Below are 14,177 nucleotides of genomic sequence, written 5' to 3' on the forward strand. Positions count from 1 at the left end.
TTTGACTAAATGGTCATGTTATCAAATTATGATTTAAATATTTACCTTTGTATTCAAGATTTTTTCTGAGATCAGCCTAGGTCAGAGAAGCATTTTATTGCAATGAGTTAATACATACTCATTACGGTTCTATATACTGAGACTACGTGACTATTCATGCCATGAATATCAACTCTTTCCCTACCAAACTCAATGAGTGTCAGGGAGAAGGAGGTGAAAGGAATAGAAGAACCAAAGGATGAGGGCTACTATGAAAGGTTATTTTCCAGAATTGACAGGGCTAGTGTAACTATGCAGGAATAGAAGCTATGATTAGCTACCCAGGACTTCAACAAGATCAAGCCAGTTAAAAATTCTAGGATATTGTAGAGAGACACTTGAGGTACTACCAGCAGCTGAGGAACTATGTGTGTTTGGTGACTGTGGGGGAAGAGTCATTTTCCACTGGAATACAGCTAAATGAAGAATTCCTATACTCCAATAGAGGATAGTAGACTCATGAACATATAAGACTGCGCCACCTAGATTCCATGATTTATAGAAAGAGGAGGAAATGAAGTTGAGAAAGAAATTTGTTCCCGAATGGAAGGGACTAAGGAGTGAGTGGAGTGAAATAGGTGGATGTAATTCAGATACATTGTATATATATATGAAAGTTTCAACAAATAAAAAGAAAATCAAACTTTCGTTAAATTCAAAAAAATATTAAAGAGTAACTCAAATGACATCACATAACCAAGATCAAGAAAATGATGAACATGTCTAAATATAAAAGATTGTTCTCTGCATATTCAAGTATATTTATATAGGAAATAAATGTTCATATTATGTTTTATGTTAATATCTACAAGTGGTTCATTATTATCTAGTATCAGAGCTATAACATGTCACTGCTGAATTTACGGAATGTGAAAGTATAAAATGTATGATAGTAATACTTCAAATTAGAAAATAATCTATGTAAGAAAAACTTAACTCAGATTAAGTCAGCATTAATTTTGAAATAAATTGTATTAGTTAGAATATGCTTATTAAATTGTTTAATCAAAAAATGAAAACAATGTGACTTTTTTGATAGAGATTATGTTCATAATTACAAACATTACTTTGAAATAAGTAATGCATAGAGTTTTTATTAGTTTTCATATATTTAGTATTTGATTTATGTGTTTTCCATTTTATGATATAACTTCATGATATTGAACATACATACAAAGCACAATATTTATTTTAATTAGAATTTACACACTTGAATACTCTCATCCAACACTTGTGGTCAGCTATTGGTACTTAGAGAATAAAAAGATTCTTATCCATCTATCTGTTTAAATAATGAAGTAATGAATTAAAGTTTTGTTACTCTTTTCTGGGAAAATAGAATAATTAGTTAATTTATCTTGTTTCCATTCTAAAAGATAGTTGTACTTTATGACATTTTTATGAAACATAAATTTTTAAAGATATATTCACTTTTATTATTATGAGTGTTATTTTATTAAATATTAGAGGTTTTCATATTATAGTCAAACTGTAATAATTTAACATAAAAATCATTCTTATTATGTTCTTACACATTTTATATAAATTAAAATATATACAGATGATTTCTAGAAGTGTATTATTTTAGAAGTTGAGACTACATATATATTTTATATATATGTATTTTATATATGTTTATAAAACATATATAGTTTATTTAATATTGATTGTTTTATTTATTTACATTTCAAATATTATCTCCCATCCCAGTTTCTTCTCCACAAGCACCCTATCTCCTCCCCCTGCCTTTATAAGAGTGCTCCCCCACCTGCCTACCCACTCTTGCCTCAGTGCCCTAACATTCTCCTACCCTGGGTCATCAAGCCTCCATAGGACCAAGGGGCTCCCCTCCCACTGATGCCCAATAAGGCCATCCTCTATTACATATCCAGCTGGAGCCATGGGTCCCTCCATGTGTGCTCTTTTGTTGGCGATTTAGTCCCTGGGAGCTCTGAGGGATCTGGTTTGTTAATATTGTTGTTCTTCCTATGGGGTTACAAATGCCTTCAGCTCCCCTTCAGCCCTTATATCACATTTAAAGATTATTTTTCAAACTATCTTTCTCATATTTATGTTAATAATTTATAATTTGAAATTGTAGATACATGAACCTTTGTTCATTCAAGAATACATAGCCAAGTTAATTAAATTGATTTTACATAAATACACAAGGGGCTACCAATATGTAAGAGAACATACCAGAAACATAAAAGTTTCTTTCTCCTTAACTTTTTTTGAGATTATGAAATAATTAGATTTCTCCTTCTTTCCTCCCTGCAAACTCACTCATTTATCCCTTCAAATTTTGCTTCAAACTCATGACTTTTTTTTACCATTACAGTAAAATTGTATGTATATTTGGATACATATATATTCCAAAAGGAAACCTATTCAGTCAGTACAATGTGGTATGTATACATGTTTTCAGTGATGATTATTTGGCCTCAGATTACAAAGTGATGTGCTTTTCTCTGGGAAAGGTCATCTCCTCTGTTTCCAGCTGTACTCAGTTGCCTATAACTCTTTTTGTAGACTATACTTGATTGTCATAGCTTTGGACATTACTAGGAAACCCAGAGGATCAGGGAGTTTGCTTTGAGTTTGTGACTTAATTTTGCTTTTAAGAATGGAAATTACCGGGGTTGGGGATTTGGCTCAGTGGTAGAGTGCTTGCCTAGCATGCGCAAGGCCCTGGGTTCGGTCCCCAGCTCCGAAAAAAAAAAGAAAAAAAAAGAAAAAAAGAAGAATGGAAATTACCATTTTATTTCTTTTGAAAAATTCATTCTGTTTTTCTTGGTTTCTATTGCTCAACACAGAAATCATGAATGGCGCCCTTTTCTCATCAAAATTTCCAAAGAATATATTGATTGTGCCTAATTATATTAAGTAGTATATCCAATGCTATTTTGTTTATACACAGCTATGTTTCCAGTATCCACAAAGATGTCTTTTTGCCTATTTGATCATGATCTAAATACTTCCCTCTTCAATGTTACTAAAGAGGGATTTTCTCCAGAAAGTACTCAGGCCAATTGGTAAGGAAAGGAGTAATTCTCAGTATCTGTGTTGTTCACACTCTGTATAAATTCAACAAGATTTGCATACTTCTAGAGCAGTGTTAAGAAAGTATTTTTACTTATTTTAAATTTGAACGTTCTCTCTCTCTCTCTCTCTCTCTCTCTCTCTCTCTCTCTCTCTCTCTCTCTCTTGCCTTTACAAGCATGCATACAGTGCAAAGTTTTGTTTTCCCTAGCGATCGATCTTATGATTTAGTTACATTCTGGATAGGAGAATTCTGTAAATCTGTCTGAATATCATTAGTTATTAGATCTTAAGGTGAAGCATCGCTCTGACGGAAGCATTTTTAAATGTGTCAATGCCTTATAATAGTGCAAACAGGACAGCACATTCAATTATGGTCTAAATAGCCTTCCTCTCTTCTTTAACACCCATGTCTAGAGGATTATTGGAGCTGTGTTTCAAACAGTTACTCAAATTTTGCACAGCCTTCCAACAACATGTTATGGTTACTGAAGACAAGAGGCAATAATAGAATAATTCAGCAAGGGCTGAATATGCCATTAATAGCCATGCAATAGGCTTATCTGTGCCGACAAAGTGGCCCACTTTCATGTCTGTTCAATTAGAGATAATAGTTGAAGGCATTAATCACACATATTTTCAACAAAACTTTTCTCAGTTAAAGACACCCTGCAAATGATGTGGTCCAATGCACATCCGCCTATTAGGGTTGCTATGACTATGGTGAGTCAGATCTGAAAGACAGGATACAATCAGGCTGGGGACAATGAGTGGATTTTCATATTTAATGGCCTTGGTTTTCAGCTTGAAACAGCAAACTGAATAGCAGTGACCCAAAGATGACCTTCTGTTTCTCTTCTTTGACTTGTCCCTAGGAATGACAAGGCTTGGGATCCCGGAGCAATACAAAACAAGCCATTCCCTAAGGCTCAAATGAAAATATCAGGGAAGAGTCTATTCCAGAAGGCTTCTGCTTTACTACTAATACAGAAGAAATTTATCATTAGTAATTTGCTCTAGTAGGGGGCACTTCCAAGAAAACGATAGGGGTGGGATAATCACCGCAAACAGAAGTCGGGCTTTCAGAATTTTTCTACCACTAATTGTTCTTAGTCAAATTCTTTATATCCCTAATTTGGGATTATTTTTAGCCATATAAAAAGGAAGCAAAATTACCTGAAGTAAATCAAAGTATGAAATAGGGTTTCCTTAATTCCATAAACAGGTATGCATGGCAAAAACAAACTGTAGACAAATGAGTTACTTGTCTTTGACTAGCAATGCAGTGGAGCATGGGTAATGCTAACTAAATCTGACGTCAACCCTGGCTAAAGAATAAGTAGTCATCCTTTCCTTTCTTCACAGTGAATAAATTTGTTTCTATTCGGGAAATTTCAGTATTCTTATTTAAAGTTTCACTGATTTTGTAATTTTTCAAAAAATTACATACTAATTATGCATCATTAAGAATTAAATGTTTTACCTGTTAATGCCTGTTTCATAACAGTAATATCATTGGCTGAACGTCATTTTTTTTTACATGAAATCAAATGCAGTGCTCACAAGCAAAGGAATGTTAGAAAGCATGATATGTTACCACACGCACACACACACACACACACAGAAATTTAATAACATCTATTCTAAAATTACTACTTATTTTAAGTACCTAGATTAAATTATATATTTAATTATGTTAATGATAATTATTACATACTGTTTATGCATATTTCTAAATTATATTTATATACAAAATTAAAATATATAGTTATATTATTCAACTATATATATAATAGCAAAAATATGGAAGCAAAAATCCTTGTAACAGTTCTAGGTGGTAGAGTTGTTCACTTAAAGCACGTTAACATGAGAAGTTAACTAGTAGCTGTGGAACAAAGCAATCCAAGAAGATAATTTTGAACTATGAAATTTGCCTTGGCATCTACATAAATCTGTTCAGTTTCATAAAATTCATTGAAGCCAGCTAATCAATTAAAATATCCTGCATCCCCAAATTTGAACATTTTTTTTTCATTTTTGTAGCACTATACTTAGAAATCAGTTAAACCATTTGCTTTATTTTTCGTTATCATTGTTTTTAACCTGTAATTATTAACACAGTGTGCAAATTTTCATCACATCAAAAGTAGCATGATGATTATTGTAATTCTAAAGATTGAGGTTGATACTTTTTCCTACTTACTGTTAACTAAAAATAAATAAATTTATGTAACTATATATGAAGAAATAGATAATTTGGGACTGCTAATGAAAGATTTGGTTGTGCTTTTGATAAATAATATTAGAATGAAAGTAATGATAAAAATGAAAATCATAAGTACTTCCATTTTCAGTTTGGTTCTCTAGTTTTAATAGCTGTTTGTGAACTACATATGTCATTTTCCACATCCCTAACTCTTCTCCAATCTACTTCCCATTGATCCTTAGCCAATTCTCCAGCTTTGCATCCTTTTCAAAGATTAAACATACAAACAAACAAGATAAAAATAAGACAAAACAAACAAACAAACAAAAATCCAAATCTCTTCTATTTCCCAAATACACTTTGGTGTATGCTCTTCCAATGAAACAATGTATTAGGGGTCAATCTCTTAGGGAAAACTGACTCTTTCTCAGAAGGAATAAATTATTGATTCCTCCATGGTTAAGAGGTGGTAGATTTTCACAATGTAGTATTACTCAGCTATTACAAACAATAACTTCATGAAATTTGTAGGCAAATGGATGGAACTAGAAAATATCATCCTGAGTGAGGTAATTCAATCACAAAAAGCACACATGGTATACAATCACTGATAAGTGAATATTAGCACAAAAGCTCGGATTACATAAGATACAATTCACTGACCGCATGAAGTGCAAGAAGAAGGGCAACTAAAGTGTGGATGCTTCAGTCCTTGTTAAAAGGGGAAACAAAATTTTCATAGGAGGAAATACAGAATGGCCATTCAGAACCTGCTTCACCTGGGAATCCAGCCCATATACATACAGTCACCAAACCCAGACACTTTTGCTACTGCCAAGAAATGCATACTGACAGGAGATATAGCTGTCTCCTGAGAGGCTCTGTCAGAGCATGACAAATACAGAGGTGGATGCTCACAGACAACCATTGAACTGAGAATGGGGTCCCCATTGGAGGAGTTAGAGAAAAGACTGAAGGAGCTGAAGAGGCTTGCAATCTCATAAGAACAACAATACCAACAACCAGAGCTCCCAGGGACTAAACCATCATCAAAAGTTGGGGATGGGGATTAGTACCCATGGGTTGGGGATTTAGCTCAGTGTTAGAGCGCTTGCCTAGCGAGCATAAGGCCCTGGGTTCGGTCCCCAGCTCCGAAAAAAAGAAAAAAGAAAAACAAAAGTATACACATGTATTGACCCATGGCTCCAGCTGCAAATGTAGCATAGGATGGCCCACCAGGTTGGGGGCCAATAGGAGCAGAAGCCCCTGGTCCTTCCAAAGTTTGATGCTCCAGTGTAGGCGAATGTAAGAGCAGGTTTGCAGGAAGGTGTCGGTGGGTCGGGGAACACTCTTATAGAAGGGGGAGGGGGAATGGGATTGGGGTTTATGGACAGGAAATTGAGAGAGGGTATAACATTTGCAATGTAAATTTAAAAATATCCAAATTAAAAGATAAATATCAGTTTACACACACACACACACACACACACACACACTCATACCCAAATTTTATTGTAACATATGTATTTCTGTAAAAATTTGTAAAGACAACCTGATAAAGCTATTTTTTTTTTGTTACTGTATATATGGTTTCACGGATGAACACTTTATTTTGGTCAACCTATTTGCAGCTCATCTCTGGGAGGTTCTTTCCTTGTTGTCATAAGTTGTCTATAGCTCCCAGACCTTATAAGACTTCCCCCTTCCACACTGATCTGTGAAATGCTATTGTACTAAATAGAGTTTTACAGCAGACATTGTAGAATTCTGCCTCTTAAAGCCTTCCCTCTTCTACAATGAGCCATTCATGTAGAAGCTATGCCATAGATGTACCTACCTATTGAGGCTGGGATCTCAATAAGTCATTTATCTCTGCATTTTCCCAGTTGTAGTTTGTGAGGGCCTCCATTTACTTGCCAAAGACTGTTTTGCTGCATTTATCTGTGAATATAAACATAAAATGTAGAATGTAGTAATGAATTATGCTAGATTAATTATTTCATGATAGATTCTTTTCTGAGATCCATGACTTCACTAGCCACAGGAAGTTCAGTAAGTTTGTAGTAGCAGGCAATTATTTTCTTGTTGAGTACAATTAGAGTGCTTTGGGTTACCAATACCATGTGAGTTCCACTTATTAAGTTTTTATGAATATCTTGCCCTGGTAGCTATTGAGTTTCATAGGTGTCATAGCTGGGTAGCACCATTAACTGCTTCCCTACCTTGGTAGCTTTCATAATATTTTCTGATACCATAGAACATAGATAACATCACCAAGACAAGAACCGAGCAGAAATCCCAGAAACAGGCATGAAAAATGTCCTTTAGAATGGTTGGTCAGCTTAGTTCAAGCATTCCCTACATAATATAGCTACTGTTGCTTCCCTTGTTGTCTTTCAAACATTGAAGTTGCAGTTACACATAGGAGTTTGTTTTTTAAAGCTGGATCTAAGAATTTTTATTTTGAGAGAAATACAAAGGTAAACCTAGTGAAACCTTTTAAAACAATCACACATCTTTGCATAGTATTGGTAGATAATACACAAAAAGTAAGCGACATGTCACTAAACTCTTAGGAAGGAGAGTGTGGTTGAAAACATCCACTATTGAATAAATAAGACAAGTAAATGTCAACAAACATAAATTAAGTCTCAAAGCTTCCATGGAACATATTAATATATTCTGACTGAGTTTCCCCTCTCTCCATCCTCCAGTTTACCCCATTTCCATTCTCCTCATATCTACTCCTCACCATTTCCCTACAGAAAAAAAAAGCAGACCTCCCAGAAACAACAACAAAATAGGACAAAACATGACAGAATGAAAATATAGAAAAGAAGGGGAGGGGAAGGAAGCCAGCTTCTGATATTCCGGTCTGAAGTACAGCTCCATTATGACCAACCATGACAGGTCTGTGGAGATGTCTCTTGTATATTCCCCACATCACATAACTCCAGACATGCTTCTATACTAAAACAAGAAATACAAGTAGACAGCAGTTCTTTCACAATTCCTACCGCCTCTGATATTGTTGAACTTAGCGACATCATCAAGGTGGTATTCCACAAACTTGTGGAATTAGTTTGTGTTATTAAGGGCAAGTTTCCGCCAATATCATTGGTGAAATACATGGAACTTAAGCACTTATCATCATGATTGGATCCACTTAATTAAAGTGGCAGAGGAAAGGATTCTGCTTGATTCTTGTATGACTTCTACGATTTGTCATTCAAAAGCAAGTCAATAAGGACAATGGTGCAATTTTACAGATACGAAAGATATGTCTTGAGTGTAAAGAAAATTGTCTTGTTTACTCTTGGTAGAGGGGAGAAAGGTAAAAGTTCTACACTTTTCCATCAGTCATTTTGGAAGTGTGGATAAAGATGTCCGTTGCCAAGAAGCAAAATGTTGCATTGGCTCCTGGAAGAGGATTCTAAAAGTATGGTTATATTCTCTACATACAAAGACAATGCAATCTAAATCTCACAACCTGGCCAAAAAGAAGCAAAAAATAGAGCAGTAGAGCCTAATTAGGATTCCCTTGTCACTCCTCAGCACTGTACTCAGATGCTGAAAGAAATTACAGTGAGTCTTGAATTCACATAAGAGTATGTTAAGTCTGCCAATGTCCAGTCTGAGCTGACAGGAAATAAAGCACATAACTGTGTTATCTATTTGACTCTGCAATTGTTTGACATTCAGGAGCATAGATAACACAGGAGAGTGTGAGATCTAGATATAAAGACAGTTCTTTGGTGTTGCTATCAATAACATGGTTCCCTACGAATGAACAGCAGCTGGTTTCAGAATCTTTAAATAATATTTATAAATTGCAGGACATACAAAGTTTCCAGTTACCCCTCTATGATCTGGCTGCCCATAAAGACAAACTTCTAAGTGTGAACTGAATACACAAACGGCTAATTCTGAGTAGAAGAGGAGAGAATAAACTGAATCCTGCAAATATTTACCCAACATTTCCGAGACAAATGAGGGATTTGAAAATGAGTGATTGTTTCATCAAGGGGAAAAATAAATGGGAATATTAAATAAGTGGATCTAACTAAATAAATGCACTACAGGTGGTGTAGTGTGAGACAAATAAGGGTGTGTGTCTGCCACAAAAATAATTAACGATAGGGACTGTGAGGGTGTCCAACTGAATAATAGGTTTGAAGTCTATGCATGGCAACCAGTGTCCAGATCCTTGTCATCTATATTAAAATGTGCTCAAAGTTTTTTACACAGCAGGATACCAGGACTTTATTAAGCAGATTGCCTAGACAATTAATTAACTCTCATTTCAATGGGCGATATTTTTCTCACAGTCAAGGTAGACCATGATTAAGAAAGAAATAATTGATATTTGAACTTCACTTATACACACACACACACACACACACACACACACACACACAGAATCCTTCTCTGCACTTATTTACCAAAACATACAAACAAATGCATGACAATAAATCATCAAATCATCATTGTATGTTCAACAAGAAATAAATCATGAAGTATAATTATATTATTTTTGAAAGAAAACCATGTGAAGTATGTCAAAGGAATACTTTTCTCTCACATTCTAATAAAACATTCCCTCTGAATACCACCCAAGTACATAAGGTTTGTAATAAATATGAGTAATGTACATAATGTTACACAATACAAATAATTCAATAAATTATTTATTGCATTATATATCTAACTACGCATTCATACATCTCTTCCTATGTTAAATGATACAGTTAAACAACTTGGCTGACATAAGCTTAATTTAATTGTTCTTTTACAACAATGACAAGATTGAAATTTTTCTTTTAAAATATGACTGAATTTTGTTTGAAATGCCAAAGGCATAGTAGAAAAGGGTTTCTCAAAAGGACTGCTATCACAACAGTTGATGCTGGGTAATTGCTTATTGTCAATGGTATCTTCTGCACAATGGAATACTTAAAAAAACAGCCCATTCGTATTCGGTAAATGTCAACAATCTCCAAGTTTTTGAAAATTAACAGGATCAAGGTATCAACTCAAATGCTATTTTTTGTTAATCTCATGTTTAGGCAGTTATGGTGATGCGTACAACAGCAATAAATGAAAACTGAGGCTATGAATCGGCAAAAAGTACAAGAGGGGTAGGAGGGGCTACAAATTTTTAAAATACCCAATAACTTAAAAGCCAGTAAACTATAACCAAGACATGTAGAGCATACTATACATTTAAAACAAATGAGAAACAAAAAATAAAGTGACTACACATATCTTTTTTTTTCTTTTAAACATGAAACACAAAACATTCAAGTTACAAGAAGGAAAACCCAGACAGAAATTGACATACATGGACAACTTTGTGTACCAAAGACAGAGAATAGACATAGAGGAAAAGAACTAGATGGTGTCCCACCAAAGGGACCCAGATATCCTACCTAAAGGACCCAGAACCAGAAATAAGCACTTCTCCAATAGGAACCAGCAAGGAGGCAAGACATCTCCCACTTCCTTCTGTCCCCAGGAGAGCTCCAAAAAAGCTCATTTCCTTCTTTTGCCAAAGCATCTGTAGAGAGTCCTGGAGGACTGTTTCTACCCCATTCTCTCTATTTTCTAGGGTGTAAATTGTCTCTAGTCAGGGTCCAAAGACTAAAAGCATCTATGGAATTGACTTTGCTTCTCTAAATTTTAGCGTAACTCTAAAAGAACACATTCTATAGTTTTTAAAACTTGGGCTTATCGTGGGCTGTCTTTACCTTAATACCAGTACCTTGTTGTTTGAGTACACTTACAAGCTGATCTATGACCAATAGCAAGGAACTTGTAGTTCCCATGGCTAAGAAAAACCTTTGTAGAGCTACTTACTTCCAGTTTTGCCCAGTGGTCGCCACTTGTGCCCAATACGTTCCACTTCCTTGCCAGCCGGCATTTTGGAACGATCCCATCAGTTTGTCCTCTCTTTCCAGATCTCGGTGGAACCTCCAGTGTGAAGAGCGGGTGTGGCGGCAGTCCCAAGATGGCGCCCGGGACTGCAGCTAAGTCTCATGACTAGCACCTGACTTCCTCACACAACCGAAACTAGCCACGTCCATTGTGAGAGCTGCGCAGGCACACCATGACGCAAGATCAGGCCATGTGATGTGGACCTATGAACTGAGATTACGCAGATTGGACTGACGAGGCGGAGTTGACAGAGGATATAAGGGAGTGTTCACAGGGGCTGAAAAAAGAGGGAGATAAGAAAAGAAAAGAAAGATTCCTGCTTGCATGCTGTAAGGTTCCTGAATAAACTGCTTTGAGAAGAACGCTGTGTTATCGCTCTTTTCTGCAGGTCGGAGACAGAAGCGACACTCCAGATGTTGGTGCCTGCACTGCCAGTGTGTGAATATAGAGTGTAGGTCTGCAAGATTGAAAGAAAACACATACACGGGTCACCCATTTTCAAAGAGTGCCACCAAGGTTTTACTGAGATCTCCTTATATACCCAAGGCTTGGAAAACAGAAGGCAGGTGAAAATCCCCAACCAGGAAAACAGGAAAAGTCTGTGTGGTGAAAAGTCCCAGGCCCAACCATGTGCATAAACTTCTTAAACAACAAGCTGGAAGGCTCAGTGGAGCTGAAGGGTGCCATGGAAAATCCCGGCCCCAAATCAGGGGCTAAGAGCAGCTGCCAAGGGTATAAACAACTTCTTGCTATATCAGGCTAAAAGGCTCAGCAAGGGGGAAGGGAAACACCAAGGTAGGGCCAAACAGGATATAAGCCCTCTATTAGTTGTAGGATTGGTAAAAATCGTTTCCCAATCTGTTGGTTGCTGTTTTGTCCTAACAATAGTGTCTTTGCCTTACAGAAGCTTTGCAGTTTTATGAGATCCCATTTGTCGATTCTTGATCTTAGAGCATAAGCCATTAGTATTTTGTTCAGGAAATTTTTTCCAGTGCCCATGTGTTCCAGATGCTTCCCCACTTTCTCTTCTATTAGTATGAGTGAATCTGGTTTGATGTGGAGGTCCTTGATCCATTTGGACTTAAGCTTTGTACAGGGTGATAAGAATGAATCGATCTGCATTCTTCTACATGCTGACCTCCAGTTGAACCAGCACCATTTGCTGAAAATGCTATCTTTTTTCCATTGGAAGGTTTTGGCTCCTTTGTCAAAAATCAAGTGACCATAGGTGTATGGGTTCATTTCTGGGTCTTCAATTCTATTCCACTGGTCTATCTGTCTGTCTCTGTACCAATACCATGCAGTTGTTATCACTATTGCTGAGTAATACTGCTTGAGTTCAGGGATAGTGATTTCCCCACAAGTCCTTTTATTGTTGAGGATAGCTTTAGCTATCCTGGGTTTTTTGTTATTCCAGATGAATTTGCAAATTATTCTGTTTAACTCTATGAAGAATTGGGTTGGAATTTTGATGGGAATTGCATTGAATCTGTGGATCGCTTTTGGTAAAATGGCCATTTTTACTACATTAATCCTGCCAATCCATGAGCATGGGAGATCTTCTTCAATTTCTTTCTTCAGAGGATTGAAGTTCTTATCATACAGTTCTTTCACTTGCTTGGTTAAAGTCACACCGAGGTATTTTATATCATTTGGGACTATTATGAAGGGTGTCGTTTCCCCAGTGTCTGAGAGATCTCAGGGATCCAGGTTAATTGACCTTCTACAGGGTTGCCTTCCTCCTTAGTTTTCTCTAGTTTTTCCCTAATCCAACCAGATGGGTCAGTGGCTTCTGCTAATTGGTTGGGTGTACATATCAGCATCTGACCCTTTTAGATGTTTTTTTGGGTCTTTTGGAGAGCAGTCATGTTAGCTCCACTTTTGTGAATGCCCATAGCTTCCGTAATGGTGTTATGTTCTGGGCTTCCCCTTGAACTGGATCTAAAATAACATATGACCCAATAGACTGCCAATGTTTCATTCACAGAGTTTCTTCATATAATTTATTAGGAAGACTTGAATCAAATCATCCATTCTATTACATCACTACATCTCTTAGTATAATCATTATTTTTAATCTTAGGGTCAACAACATTGATTAATGGTGTTTTAATTTTCCAGAAACATTACATTATGTTATACATTATAAGTCATCCCTAATAATACATACTCCCAGATATTACTTTTATAAAATAAGGCTTTCTGCTTTGTGATACTTGAAAGCAAAATGTTTAACTTATACAAACAAGAAATATGCAGAAAAGAACTCAAGACGGATGATCAAAATGTGAATGCTTCGCTCCTTCTTTAAAAGGGGAACAAGAATACCCTTGGCAGGGAAGAGAGAGGCAAAGATTAAAACAGAGACTGAAGGAACACCCATTCAGAGCCTGCCCCACATGTGGCCTATACAGCCACCCAATTAGACAAGATGGATGAAGCAAAGAAGTGCAGGCCGACAGGAGCCGGATGTAGATCGCTCCTGAGAGACACAGCCAGAATACAGCAAATACAGAGGCGAATGCCAGCAGCAAACCACTGAACTGAGAATAGGACCCCCGTTGAAGGAATCAGAGAAAGAATTGGAAGAGCTTGAAGGGGCTCGAGACCCCATATGTACAACAATTCCAACAACCAGAGCTTCCAGGGACTAAGCCACTACCTACAGACTATACATGGACTGACCCTGGACTCTGACCTCATAGGTAGCAATGAATATCCTAGTAAGAGCACCAGTGGAAGGGGAAGCCCTGGGTCCTGCTAAGACTGAACCCCCAGTGAACTAGACTGTTGGGGGGAGGGCGGCAATGGGGGGAGGTTGGGGAGGGGAACACCCATAAGGAAGGGGAGGGGGGAGGGGGATGTTTCCCCGGGAAAGGGAATAACACTCGAAATGTATATAAGAAATACTCAAGTTAATAATAAAAAAAAAGGAGATTCATATTTAATTTTTACA

General features: G+C 36.6%; 1 long non-coding RNA gene across 1 annotated transcript in view; it reads right to left on the reverse strand.

Annotated features, from left to right (window-relative positions):
- Positions 1-5,120: 5,120 nt before the first annotated feature.
- LOC148001286 (uncharacterized) overlaps positions 5,121-14,177 on the reverse strand; it is a 91,213-nt gene continuing 82,156 nt past the window's right edge. The window contains exon 3 of the long non-coding RNA XR_015637703.1: positions 5,121-7,228. This is a non-coding gene — a long non-coding RNA (uncharacterized LOC148001286). The remainder of the gene's footprint in view (positions 7,229-14,177) is intronic.

This window comes from Rattus norvegicus, chromosome 14, assembly GCF_021556685.1.
Source record: "Rattus norvegicus strain SHRSP/BbbUtx chromosome 14, alternate assembly SHRSP_T2T, whole genome shotgun sequence".
Classification (NCBI taxonomy): domain Eukaryota; kingdom Metazoa; phylum Chordata; class Mammalia; order Rodentia; family Muridae; genus Rattus; species Rattus norvegicus.